This window comes from Dendropsophus ebraccatus, chromosome 12 (genome assembly GCF_027789765.1).
Source record: "Dendropsophus ebraccatus isolate aDenEbr1 chromosome 12, aDenEbr1.pat, whole genome shotgun sequence".
In the NCBI taxonomy this organism is placed as follows: Eukaryota; Metazoa; Chordata; class Amphibia; order Anura; family Hylidae; genus Dendropsophus; species Dendropsophus ebraccatus.
Genome location: NC_091465.1, coordinates 76,510,455 through 76,525,541, shown reverse-complemented (window position 1 = coordinate 76,525,541; position 15,087 = coordinate 76,510,455). Strand labels below are relative to the sequence as shown.

General features: G+C 46.0%; 1 pseudogene; it reads left to right on the top strand.

The window, feature by feature from the left end:
- Positions 1 to 1,456: 1,456 nt before the first annotated feature.
- Positions 1,457 to 11,375, top strand: LOC138768765 (fish-egg lectin-like; annotated as a pseudogene).
- The last annotated feature ends 3,712 nt before the right edge of the window (positions 11,376 to 15,087 follow it).

Here is a 15,087-nt window from a genome sequence, read left to right as displayed (position 1 = left end):
TGCACAATGTCGGCTGATCGTGGTCTTTTAACAGGTTGGAAAATCACGATAACAATATCGACGCTCTGCTGCATATTGCTCTGTGTAGCAAGAAATCCTTAATTTGTGAAATTCACAATTTTCAAAAATTGTTCACTTTATTTTATCCTTAAGGGGTTGGGGATGGGAGGGGTGGGTTGTTACTGCAAACAAGTGTGTTCTTGCTGGGTGGACCTCCTAACAGCAGGGCGCTAGATAACAGATTACATTATATAATAATGAGGAGGAAGGCTTGAGACTGTGTTAGGTCAACATGCTAGATGGTAGAATTGTAGATTCAAGAGCAGATGTGAAGATTGTAAAGATTTGCCTCTGAGATAGTAAAATCCATAGAAATGTTATCATATAAGTGGCTTATCCAGGTAGACGCCCCAGGGACTCCTACATTATATTCCTGATTTTCCTGTACTGTATATACAATATAGTATACATAATTTTCTAATAATAAAATGAAATAATTAAAAAAAAAAGTTTTTATGGATAAAAAAAACTATTAATGTACACTAATGTACAATTTTTTTTTTCTGTCGAATGTTGTATTAAAATTTACAATTTTTTATCTGTAGATTTTTTTTGTGGGAATTCTTCCTTATAGATCCCTGCTCCTAAAAATCCCCGCCCCATGTGGACAATACAGATTCAGTGAAACTAGAGATGAGCGAACCTGGAGCATGCTCGAGTCGATCCGAACCCGAACTTTTGGCATTTGATTAGCGGTGGCTGCTGAAGTTGGATAAAGCCCTAAGGCTATGTGGAAATCATGGATATAGTCATTGGCTGTATCCATGTTTTCCAGACAACCTTAGAGCTTTATCCAAGTTCAGCAGCCCCCGCTAATCAAATACCGAACGATCGGGTTCGGATCGACTCAAACCCGAACCCGGTTTGCTCATCTCTAAGTGAAACATATGCACTAATATTAAACACAGGTTTCTGTTGTCCACTTTTTGGGGGACATTAAATAGCTCATATCTAAAACGGACAAAACAGCCATTGATTTTACAGCTGCCATTTTTATGGCCGTAAGATTAAGTGGCGTGTCCTTTTTGTTGGCTGTTTATAGTGGGGGAAAAAGGCTATAAACTTTTGTTTTTTTGGGACTATGGTTTATTCAGTTCTTATTATTAAGAAAATTACCTCCAAATGGGGTTATTTTCTTCTGGACATTTGAGGTCAATCATGGTATCAGCACCTTGACCTCCTGAAGCATCTACAGGTTCTCTGGTGGGCCAGTCTGGCCCTGGTTACTGATCTATTAAAAGTGTACCTGTCACAATGGGCCGCTTCCAGATTCTCTGTCAATCCAGAAATTCAGGTCTCCATGGATACGGAGATGCAATAATACCATTATGTGAGGGACCCTCATCGCATCCAATGGAGGTCATGCATATTATGGTCTCATTACATCTCCGTATCCATGGAGACCCGAATTACCGGATTAAAAGAGGATCTCGCCACTGATCCAGAAGTGGCCCATGATGACAGGTACACTTCAACATACCTGAATCAGTAACCCTCCAATGTATTAATTTGTAATGTGTTTTATGCAATAGGTAATGGCCGAGATATTTCCAGTATGTCCAATATAATAGGGTAATATATCAAGTAACAAGAAACTGAGTGGTCACCCCCAATGGGATTGTCTTCTGGAGACGACCTATTAATTCTCTGGTGGTCCAGTCCAGCCTTGATATGGATTTGTTTGGGCCGTATCCTGGGGTTTTATACATATACTATAAGTGGTGGTTACTAGTAAAAAGGTATATACAAGAGAGGGGGGGCGCTATTTTAGTTCTTTCACAGCCCTATACAGGAATAATATTTGTATTCTACACATAATTACATCTCTACTAGGAATCCAAAGGGGACTGAATGAAGGAGCAGATAATCTCCATTGTCTCCTGTCGTTGAGATTGCTGTGTGAAGAGGAGTCGGGGTCCTGGATAAATAAGGAGATTGAAGCTCCTGATGTCCCCGGCTCCATCTCCTCCAGTCACCATGAGCTTCATCCTTGGCCTCATCTTGCTGTGTGCAGGACCCTCCGCTGTTACTGCAGGTAAGACCACCTTCTCTTTCCACCATATTTCCTCCTCCATGTCTGATACTAATATAGAAGTAGAACTTTAGAATATTCCACCTTTTATATAATTTGTGTTTTAGTACTGGTATGAATCAGTTTTCTATACAGTGGTCCCTCAACATACGATATTAATTGGTTCCAGGACGACCATTATATGTTGAAAATATTGTATGTTGAGACCAAAATAATAAGAAAAACTGGCCCAGGTATGGAGCAGCACTATACTCAGAGAATCACTACTAGACAGACAACCAGTGCAAGTGTTTCACTAATACTGGGGTTTTACCAGTAAAATGGCCAGTTTCATTGGTCGATGATCGATCATAAGAACACATGCATGCTCTATGGAGCTGAGGGTATATTTGTATAGGGAGATAGCACTGGCGGATTAAACACACCCTGGGCCCCAGCTATCGACCAAACCTGCCCCCCTCATGAAAAGGAGCATTGACACAAGACCACAGAGCAATGAGAGCTCTATCAGTGCACTGTGTAGGTCCCCCTTTAGTAGATGGCCCCCTTTGTAGTCCCCCCTTTAGTAGATTGCCCTCTGTATAGTCCCCTTGTAGTAAATGATCACCTGATGATTAGTAGATGGCCCCCAGTGTAGTTCCCCTGTCAGTAGATGGCCCCCCATCAGTAGATAGCCCCCAGTATAGTCCCCCCTTTAATAGATGGCCCCTTGTATATTCCCCCCCGTCAGTAGTTGATCCTCCTTCAGTAGATGGCCCCCAGTATAATCCCCCTTAGTAGAAGGTCCCCTGTGTAGTCCCCCGTCAGTAGTTGTTCCTCCTTCAGTAGATGGCCCCCAGTATAATCCCCCCTTAGTAGATTGTCCCCTGTCCCCCTCCGCTTTAGAAGATGGCCCTCTATGTAGTCCCCCCCTTAAGTCCATGGCCTCCTGTGTAGTTCCCCCTTGTAGATAGCCCCCATTCAGTATATATCGCCCCCAGTGTATTCACCCCTAAGTAGAGAGACATAGTTTAAGTGTATGGCCAGATTTAAAGTTATATATATCTTATTACCCTACAGCCACCACGAGAAGGTCTCGCCTGTATTAGGGCTCTATTACACTGAGTGATAATCTGCTGAACCAGGCCGATCATCGCTCCATGTAATAAAGACAACATTCAGCTGATGCCAATGATTATTGGCTAATTGTGTCTTTAGGTCCTGACCTAAAATCATCAGCTGCCGGGCGCACATCACTACGTGTAATAATAATGCGCGACTGACAGCTGTTGACTGTGTAAAAAAAAAAAAAAAACCTATACATACCTCTCTGCACTCCCTGGTGTTCTGCTAGCTTCTGCTCACTCCCTGCTGTGTCTGGCTGCGGCACTGTCCCGGTGATTGGCTGTGCGGCCTGTCACTTCAGACACTGCGGGGAGCGGGCCGAAGCTAGCAGGACATCAGAGAGGTATGTAGAAGTTTATTATTTTACAATTATTAGGCAAGGGCTGCACGGACATCTCTAACTAAATATATATACAGTCTTTTCTGCACGATTATGGTGCTGTATATGGGCTCTAGCAGATCGGTGCCTGCTTACATTACGTGTAATACAGCCCTTAGGCCATATAAGTCTCCTATTCATCTAGGTGGCTAATATTCTATAAAGTCTTAGGAAAAACCTTTTAACTAATATGTTTTTTTTTATTTCATTGACTTTTTATACTGCAGTCTAAAAAAGAATGATGATACTGTGACTACTGTGCTCTGGTTATTTATATGTTCCATGTGGCTGTTCCGCATGGTGAACAGGAAATGAAGGCCCGACCTCACCTATGATGTCATATATATATTTACAAGCACTATCATTTATTTATTTTTTGCTTTTTTATCTTTTAGAATTAGTCTGTACTACAATACCTGGAACCCTAAAACAGATAGATGCCGGTGATGGGCAGGTGTATGGAGTGAGTAATAATGACGACATCTTCCACATGGTCAACAACACATGGGTACAAGTTCCTGGGAAGCTGAGCCATGTGTCAGTGGGACCGGCCGGAGTCTGGGGAGTCAATAGGACTAATGTTGTCTTTAAATTTCAAGATAACAGATGGAAGTCAGTAACAGGTAAGTGCGGTTTACATTACAGATATGTATAGGCTGAATGTTTGGGGATGAGGATCATTACCTGTGGGGGGAACATCTTATCTCAGTTGTTGTGTTGAGACTCTAATGGGTGTTTGGTGGCCTGCTATTCTTAAAAGTACAATCCCTACTTGTTCTAACAGTTGCCAGAAAGTTATATAGATTTGTAAATTACTTCTATTAATAAATCTCTAGTTTTCCAGTACTTATCAGCTGCTATATGTCCTGCAGGACTATTCTTTTCAGTCTGACACAGTGCTCTCTGCTGCCACCTCTGTCCATGTCAGGAACTGTCCAGAGCAGTAGCAAATCCCCATAGGAAACCTCTCCCGCTCTCCAGACTGAAAAGAATGCATAAATTCCTGCAGGACATACAGCAGCTGATAAGTACTGCAAGACTTGAGATTTTTAAACGAAAGTATATTACAGATCTGTATAACTTTCTGGTGCCAGTTGATTTAAAAACTTTTTTTCCTCCGGAGTAACCCTTTAACAATACGTTTCTCCCTTCTGGGACTCTACTCATCAGCTGTGATCTGTAAGAAAATTCGGCAAAAAGTGTGTATTTTTGGTACAGTGCCACCACAGGAGAAATTAGGTATTACAACTTGAGATGAGCGCAATTCAAGCATGCAGCAGTGGCTGAAGAAGTTGGATGCAGCCTTAAGACTGTTCTGGAAAACATGGATACAGCTATAGGCCATAGTCTGTATCCATGTTTTCCAGGACTCACTAGGGCTGCATCTAACTTCTTCAGCCAGCAGTATTCATATGCTACACGCTAGAGTTCAGATGGACCCTGGCACGTTCGAGTTGCGTTCATCTCTGATTACAACCTTATGCAACTTGTCCAGTGGCTCTTATGTTGTTTGTTGTGTCTTTTATTTGCAGGACTCTTGAAGCAGGTGGATGCCGGGGGTGATAAGTTCATAGCTTGAACGTCCTTTGCTTGAGGAAGAGCTGTACAGTGTCAAAGTCTTCCATCGTGACGTTCGATACTTTGGACGGAACTCTGAAATATTACAGCTGTGGATCCATGGGCTGCTGGGGAGTGAACAAAGATGAATATATCTTTTTCCGCAGCAATGTGAGCCCTGACACATGTGTAGGAAGTAGATGGGTGATGGTTGACAGCAAACTGGCCATGGTGGAGGTCGGCACAGACGGATCGGTCTATGGCGTCAACTCTGCAGGAAAGGTTTTAAAGCGGTAAGGGATTGACTCTATTTTTTGTATGATTTCACCTTTAGGCTTTACTCATTTAGTCTCACTTTCTATTGTACAGGACAACATTGTAATTGATAGACACAAGGGCCATAGAATGCTCCCACGAGGATCAACCTATTGGGAGAGATATATCAAACATGGTGGAAAGTGAAACGGGCTCAGTTGCCCCTAGCAACCAATCAGATTCCACCTTTCATTCCTCACAGACTCTTTGGAAAATGAAAGGTGGAATCTGATTGGTTGCTAGGGGCAACTGAGCCAGTTTCACTTTACCCCATGTTTGATAAATCTCCCCCATTGTTCCTATTTGATCACTCACAAACACTATATATAAGAGCCAAAAGCCTGAATACACAGCCTTATATGCTCCCACTGGCTTAAAATGTCACTTTTATTGGCTCTTGCTAAAATAGTAATAAAGAAACTGAAATGTTAAAAATGCTCTCTCAGCACTTGCCCTAAGTGATATTAGATATTATATACACCCTGGGGCGTAGGTTGGAGTCATGAGGCTCCATAGAAAAATACTGTATGGGGCCCCTTGAATCCTGTATGCCCTCCGGCCGCAGGATCGCAGACAGCCTCGCCCTAGTGAGGGACACGGTCCATTACATCCAAAGCCGCCGTGCACACGCGGCCCTGGTCAGCCTTGATCAGGAGAAGGCTTTCGACCGGGTCTCTCACGAGTTCATGGGCAGGGCACTGCGTAGGTTAGGACTTGGTGATATGTTTTGGCGTTTTGTTAACGTTATGTATTTTGATATTTTCAGCAGGGTACTGGTGAACGGCTGGAAGACTGACCCCTTTCCAGTTCTTTCTGGGGTCAGACAAGGCTGCCCTCTCTCACCTCTCCTTTTTGTTTGTGTTATAGAATCCTTCGCGGAGGCTATACGGCAGAACGGAGAGATCAGAGGGATCACCGTACCCAGACCCGATCGACACGAGGTCAAGTGCTCGCTGTACATGGACGACGTGACCGTCTTCTGCGCTGACCAGCGTTCGGTGACCGCACTCGTCCAGACCTGCGAGAAGTTCGGAAAGGCTTCAGGGGCAAAGGTCAACTGCGGGAAGTCGGAGGCTATGCTCTTCGGGGAGTGGCACCTGGCTTCCTCCGCCCCCTTCCCGTTTACCATCAAACCGGACTTCATCAAGATCCTTGGAGTCTGGTTCGGAAAGGAAGGCGCGGCCCTCAAGTCCTGGGAAGAGCGATTGGCTAAGGTCAATACGAAGATCGGGCTGTGGAGCCTCAGACACCTCACCATTGAGGGCAAAGCATTGGTCCTGAGGAACGAAGTTCTGCCTGTGCTCCAGTACACCGCACAGGCCTGGCCCCCCCATGTCACCGTCTGCAGGGCCATCACCAGGACCGTGTTTCGTTTCATCTGGGGCTCCAAAATGGACAGAGTGAAGCGCTCCGTGATGTACAAGGAACCCCGCAAGGGCGGAAAAGGTGTTCCGGATATCCCTACCTTGCTGCGGGCAGCCTTTGTATGTGACTGTGTGCGGAGGACTCTGCAACAGAACAATGGCTCTGCGGGCAGGTCCATGTCTCGCCTGTTCCTCCTCCCCCTCTGGAGGGGTCTGAGCTGGGACAAGTGGGACAGCTCCATCCCTTACAACTGGCACACTCCCTGGTTCTACGGGGGCGTCGTCAAGTTTGTGAGGGAACACCAACTGGAGGGACTCAAGCCCGACTTGTGGAAGCCAAAAACTGTCCACAAGCTCATCAGAGCACAGGACTCTATGGAGCTCGTTCCAGGGCTCACTGCGGCCACCGCAGAGACTGTATGGACTAATGTGGCTTCGGCGAAGTTGACCAACGGGCACAAGGACTTGTCTTGGATGGCCATTCAGGGGGGACTGCCTTTGAGGTCATTCATGCATGCCCGCAACCTGTGCAAAACGCGGTACTGCCCCCGGTGCCCCTTCGTGGAGGAAACATCTTTGCACCTCTTTTGGCAGTGTCCGTTTGCTCAGGGCCTGTTGGACGCCCTGGAACTTGAACTCAGTGACTGTGTGCCCAGGAACAGGCTAACGCACTGCGCGGTGCTGTACGGCCTGTTCCCTGGGAATTTCGGCGATGAGGCAACCCGGGAGGCCTGGCGCCTTATGAACTGTTTTAAGGACGCTATATGGCTTGCCAGGAACTGCCTCATTTTGAAGAAGGAGAGGATGTCCTTTCTGGACTGCCGCAGGCTGGTCCACAGCCTGCTCAGAGACTATTCCATCATGGACAGATCGGACCAGGAAGAAGAGGATTGATACCCCTCTCCTTCCCCCTCTCCCCTTGTGTTGTGTTGTCTTTCAATAAAGCTTCGGGCCTGTGATTTCCCCTCCCTACCCCCCTCTTTCCCACCCCCCTTACCCCATCACTTGTCTGTATTGCTTTATTGTTTGTTGTTTTAGGATTGTTAAGGTATGCGGGAATGTTAGTGTAGCGGGTGGTATGATGTATAGCGTAGGGAGCCTGTGCTGTATGTTGTACCATGGTGCTGAGTATGTTTTGTCTTATTTATTGAACTGTGCTGCGTCACAGTTTATGTATGCCTGACGACGACTGATTGTAATAAAGCTATTTTCAATCAAAAAATGCCCTCCGGGGGAATGAATGCCACTGGTGGCTGTCCTGGGGGGCAGGTAGTTGGTAGGAGCCCGCAGCTGATGCGGTCAGCAGCTGTGCCTGGGGAGGCAGCTGTCGTTGGTTGGTGTGGGCCAGCGGCTGTCCAGGGGGAAGCGGAGCGATGCAGGGGTTCGGTGCGGGCCGGAGGCTGGCCAGTAGGCAGGGGGGCTGGTGGGAGGATACCATGAAAGTATCATGTAGCAGCTGTGTGGTCCGCCTTCATAGTAGCTAACTCAGTGTATGCACCATATTGGCGTGTAACAAAGGTGAGATAAGCTGCAGACTACTGACTCATTGATAGTTTGCTAGTGATGGAGTGAAAGTTTAAAATAAACACGGCATAGCCCCCAAACCAGTTTCGCTCCTCAGGGGGCGTCATCAGGGGGTGGGCTTATGATGCTCTGGCTCCACATCTGCTCCTTTTTATATGCTGCATCTGTTGACCATAGGGTGATCATAAGGTCACCCTATTACAGACCAATGACCATGTCCCATGTTTAGCATCTAGAAAATATGCCATTAAAATGTTGCCATGTCAGACCCCAAAATAGAGGTCCTATCCATGCCGATCTTATAAGTTATGACATGGTTAGTGAACAAGCTGTTCTATTGGACACCCGTTTTATCTACCTATCAGAGAATCCCTCGGGAGGATGGTAAATACTCACAAATCTCCACTAAAGGATTACTACCAAGGTCCCGATTAGTCCGTCTATGCACCAGTGAATGACACTGGCCCCATATGTCATGCTCCTACTCCAGCACTGATTGCCTCTGCGCATGTGCGAAGGGTCAATAATACTGCGCATGTCCACAGACTAAGGGCCCTATTCCACGGGACAATTATCGTTCGCATAATCGTTAACGATAAACGATTTCAAACGACTGCTTTTGCGAACGGCCTGAAATCGTTCATCCATTTACATGGAACGATAATCGTTACTTATGATCGTTCTTGCGGTCGTCTTTTCGTCGCTGTTGCGTTCATCACTACTGCGAACGACCGAACAACGTCTTATTCAATGCGAACGATTTGTGAACAAGCAACAATAAAAATAGGTCCAGGTCTTTTTAAGCGATCAACGATTTCTCGTAGTCGTTTAATGGTTAACTGCTATTTAACCGAACGGTTATTGCTTAGATCCGAACGATGTAACGATAATGTGAACAATATTTGTCCGTGGAATAGGGTACTTCAGTAGGGTGCTACCACTACGCGTGTCTGGGGTTTTAGAATGTACAAAACCCCTACATAGCACTCATACCGCGCATGTCTAAGGACTTGATATCAAATACTGCTAAAGAGCACCCATCCTATCATGTCCGCAGACTCAGAATCCAGCACTCCAATAAGGCACCCAGATTGTGGAGACATTTTAGTTCCAACTTCCAGCCACATCATCTCAAGCCACAATGTGAATGAAACATTTTGGACAACCAGCACAATGGTAAGTATTGTCTTTAGAATGGCCATTAATAATTTAATCAATGCATAATTATTATTATTATTATTTAATAAAATAAACATAGGAAGTTGGAACTAACCTGGGACTCAGATGTTGTATTCTTTGAATGGACATTATCATATAAGAGAATTGAAGAGACATGATACATTGGATCATTAAGTATGAATTAAATACACCCATTATGTATGTAGGATATAGTACATGAGGGCATAGAGGGCACACATGACACTTAAAGCATCTACAATGAGTCTGTGTCACACACACAGCTACATTACATGGGGACCGCTGCTACTAGGCCACAACGGAACGCACTAAACTAGCTTAAAGGTGAAGTACACTAGCAGTCAACCATATCTATAATGATGACTGTCAATAATAATTCTCTCATCCGAAATGCAAGTTCGTATGTTTATCATCAGACAATTCCCTGGAGTAAATCTATTGGTAAGGTACTCAGCAAAGTGTACACGGCCCCCCCATATCATTACATAGGTTATCATCTATATTTATACGTGACAAACAGAGAAACATTACTGTATATTAGCCCCTTATAACATTATCAATAGGTTATATCCTTAAAGTTATGGAGAAACCAAGCAAAGCAGAACAGATGGGAGAAAATCTTCACAAAAATGTCATTACAGAAAAGCCACGAAGGAAAAACCTTCATTAAGGCCCAACGGGCTCATACAAGATCCCTCTCGCCTCATCACGCAGTAACAGACTGTACAAGTTGCCTTTACTCGGGCTCAGTTTAATAATAATGTTTTTATTTATATAGCGCACACAGATTCCGCAGCACTTCACCTATCTGTATGGGGTTTTTATTGGGGTGTGGGAGGAAACCGGAGTGCCCGGAGGAAAATCATGCAAACATGGAGAGAACATACAAACTCTTTGCAATTGTTGCCCTTGGTGGGATTTGAACCCAGGACTCCAGCACTGCAAGGCTACAGTGCTAACCACTGAGCCACCATAGGTTGACTAATGCCCCCAAAAAAGTTAGGGCTTCGCGTTTCCCATCGTGGAACGCATGTACATGTCTGGAAAGTGGCGTGTCATCAGCCATTCTTATCGTGCTGAGATGTTTAGAGATGCGCCTCCACAATTGTTGTACTGTTTTGCCCACATTGATTTTTGGGTAAGTACAGGTGGCTGCACTTACCCTTGATTTGCACAAGGTGCAAGTTATGCTCGGCCAATCGCAGCTGAGCACAGTTATGACGCGGCAGAGGGAGGCCGGCCTGAGGGACGGCAGGAGCGGTAGGCCAGCCTCCAGAAGATGACGTCTTTGACGGGGTCGGTCGACACGGATCAGGTATGTATACTGCACTACACTTTCGGGTCTTCGGGCGGGGGTCGGGGAACACGGGGAAGGGGGCCATTCACATACATAACATAGATTACAAAGTTGTATAACTTTGTAATGTGTGTTATTTTCTGAATAATTTCTTAGCGTCGCACTACCCCTTTAATTTTGCCTGGACACCCTCTTTAACGATGGTTATTCTATGTCTCAATAGGAAGGACTGTAGAGTTGCCCAATAGACTTGCCTTCATGTTGCATCCTATGGTTAGGTGATATATAGCATTGTGTGAAATCCCTTTAATTTAAACCATATGGATAAAATTGTTCTTTTTACGAACATAAACTGTGTAGCTTCATGTCTGTAACACTGACCATCTTCTTTCTATTAGGGAGGGTATCTCTGCTAGGACCCCCGCTGGCTCATCATGGACCTCTCTGGATTTCTGTACAGACATAAAGCATGTCACTTACGACGACGGATCCCTGTGGCTTCTGTCCCTAAGTGGAGACATTTTTAGATGCTTCGATGACAAGTAGAAAAATCCCAAAACAAATGAAAACCATAAACATCAATATGGAGTGCTGTGGTGGCCAGCCAATGGATGTCTAGTGTTTTTATATTGTGTTTTTTTATGAAAAAGGAATCAAGATCTGTGCAATAAAAGGAAGGTATATTAAGCTGCTGGAACAAATAAAGATATTTTTGAGTTATGGTTGATTATTATTATTTTTCAGCTACCAGACCCAAGTTCCCATTTCTGATACCACTTTAGCTGTTGTTTCCTTAAGAAAACACTAGGTGGCACCAGAGCTCTACAGATCAAACAAATATACCATATCTGTGCAGTGGAAACCAAACAAAGAGCTTTAAGGGATTATCCAGATAAATAAACACGCTGTTATGGCTGTGGGGAACATAACAAAATGTATACTTACCTGTCCTATTCTGCTCTCATTTTACATGCAGCTACAGGCTCTTACCTCCAGCGGGGTCCCACCTTTGCGGCTGACTGGCTGAGCAGGCCTGGATCATCATGTCCCAAGTCACCTTGCTAACTTACGAACATGTCATTAGACAATTACTTTTTTTTTTTAATTAATATTTTTATGTTAAACATATTTTGTTAGACTTTTTTTTTACTTTTTTACCTAATTTTCAATTTTTCTTGTTATATTATAAAACAGTCCTGATATCTTGCAGTCTTCATTCTCACCACTGGGGCTAAAACTAAGCTTATAGCCCTACTCCACGGAACGCTTGTCCTTCATAAACTCGCTCAAACGACCGCTCGTTACAGCACCTGTGCAGTGTTCAGCATGGAGAAAATGTTCCAGTGGTATTCCTAATGATGAAGAGGGTGGGGAGGAGGGACGGAGGGTGGTGCAAAGCTAGGGCACAGATATTCTAAGCCACGCCTGTGGGGCACCCAAGTTTAAAAATAGTTTTTTAGGACAATAACTGCATCCCCTGCCGAACAGACCCCAGGACAGATCTTGGATTAAAAGCAGCTATCCGAAGGTACAAGTGGTTTGGGGGGGGGGGGGGGGGGGGGGTGAGATTGTGGTTACAGAGTCGCTTGAAAATAAAACAACATTTTCTGGATGAGATACAGCAGCTAATAAGTATGGGAAGACTTGAGATTTTTTTAATAGAAGTAGATTATAAATATACAGTATATTTGTACGCCAGTTGATTTGATGGAAAAAGTTTTTCACTGGACAACCCACTTAACCCCTTAACGACATCGGGCGTACCTATACGCCCCCGCAGGGTGGGCTTTAACGCAAACGGGCGTATAGGTACGCCCGATGTTTCCCCGATCGCTGTGTGTTCACACACAGCGGTCGGGGAAGATGGCCTGCTATAAATCATAGCAGGCCATCTTAGCTTCACGGCACGGGGGGTGGTTAACACCCCCCGTGCATACGATCGCCGCTATAGGCTGTTCAATTCAGATCAGCCAATAGCGGCGATCGGAACCTTTCCGGGTCATGACCCGATGACCCGGAAAAAAATGGCGGTCGGTGCTGTCCGAGGACGGCACCGACCGGCATTACTGTAAAAAGTAATGGTGGCCACCGTGCCACCGGCCCGATCGCCGTGAACGGCCGGCCGGCCGTTCACGGCGATCGGGCCGGTGGCACGGCGATCAGAGTCCCACAAAATAGTAAATACCTGCCCTGGACCCCTCAGCTAGGTAGCCGAGGAGTCCAGAGCAGGTATTTGTACATTACTCAACTGTCCCGGGCTCCTGATCGGCGTCTTCCGGGTTCGCGGCGTCCTCGTGTTCGTTCGGGTCTTCGGCTTCCTCCGTGACGTCACGTTCGGCTTCTCTCGGCTATTTTCGGCTCCAGCGTCGGCTTTTTCCGTATTTTGCGCTCTGCTGCCCTCTAGCGGCTGATATGTGTAATACACTTATCAGCAGCTACAGGGATGTTCAGAATGTAGAAAAAGTTTTTTTTTTTTTTCACATTTTTTTTTTTCTATTTTCCGCACCCTATCGCCGCTGAGTGTTGATCAGCATTGCATGAAAGTGCGCTGCTAATCAGCAACTCCTCCTTTTTGGCGTAGGGTGTTTTTTTTCTATATTCTACTGCCACTGTCTGCTGATAAGTGCCGCACATAAGTGCGGCATTTATCAGCAACTCCTTTGTTGGCGTAGTTTTTTTTTTTATACTTACTGTAAAAAAACATGTAAAAAACACTACATTACACCACACTACATTGAATAAAGTTTGACACTACACCACTACATACCCCATATACTAGTCCCCATATAAAGATGACCCCCAGGGTGTTTTCGGTGTCGGACGCATACGTTATTATTGCCTCCGACACCGAAACAGCCAGTAAGGATGAATGGGGGGGATCCTTCTTTCCTCCATTCATCCTCATCATCCTCATCATCCAGTGACATGTCTGGGGGGTAGCGTAGCGTACGCTGCCTCCCAGACACGTCTTTTCCGCCAGTACCGTCCCAATAAGAGATCACGGTATGGCGTGAAATTCTCCAAACTCTGTGAGCGTACCTCAGGGTACACTTACAGATCCAGGGTACGTGCACACTGCGGAATGGCAAAGGATAACCCTTCGTGCATTCCGCAGCTGGCACCCGCCGGCGGACTGATGCGGGCGCATGTCTCCACCCGTGTCATAGACTCCATGTTATGCATGGGCGGATTCTATCGTCCGTCCAAAGCATGAACACATTGGACGGAGAGCGGAATCCGCCCGTGCATAGAATGGACTCTATGACACGGACAGAGACGTGCGCCTGCATCAGTCCGCCGGCGGGTGCCAACTGCGGAATGCACGAAGGGTTATCTGTCGCGATTCCGCAGTGTGCACGTACCCTTAGAGTGTATGTAGGAAGGGACACCCGAATCCAGCCCCAGATGCCCCCTCCCCCCCCATCCTCGGAACAAGTGGGAAGATCGTCCGGGAACTGATCTTCCCACTGCTGGATAAAGGTCACCACCTGTACAGGGATAACTCTTATGCCAGCACCCCCTCTTCCGCTCCCTCGCTGCCCGAGCTACTGTAGCTTGCGGCACGATCCGAACATATCAGAAGTAGTAACAGAGCCCTAATATTTAGCAGCCATGGAGCGGACCCAGCGCTTCTGGATATGAAGGACCCCGTATCGCACCAGGGCAACATTTTCCAGGTGACGTCCCGCACACAGGAGAACGGGAGACCCCAGAAGAAGTGCAGAGTGTGGCGTAACAGGGGGATCAGGAAGGAAACCATTTTCCAGTGTGACACCTGTCCTTATCCCCCCGGCCTCTGCATACTGGATCGCTCCAAGGCGTACCACACGTCATTGGGGTTCTACATTATCTAAATTCTGTCCCTTATTCCTATTTCAGGGGTCACGTTGGTCCGGGGATTATTCTGATCGCCATTATGGAGTCGGGAAGGAATTTTTCCCCTGTGATGAGGCTACTGTTGTCTGCCTCACGAGGGTTTTTTGCCTTCCTCTGGATCAACACAGGTTGAATTTGATGGACACCTGTCATTTTCAACCTTATAAACTAATAATTGGCCTAATACCCCCAAATAAATTAGAATTGTCCCTTTTCCCCAGCTAAGTAGGTATGGCCGCCATTCCCATTAGAGGATGCCATGATGCAATTACAAAGCCTCTGTGCGGCCAGGACAGTAGAAACCCCCCACAAGTGACCCCATTCTGGAAACTACACCCGATAAGGAATCTAACAAGGGGGGCAGCGGGGATATGGCCCCCTG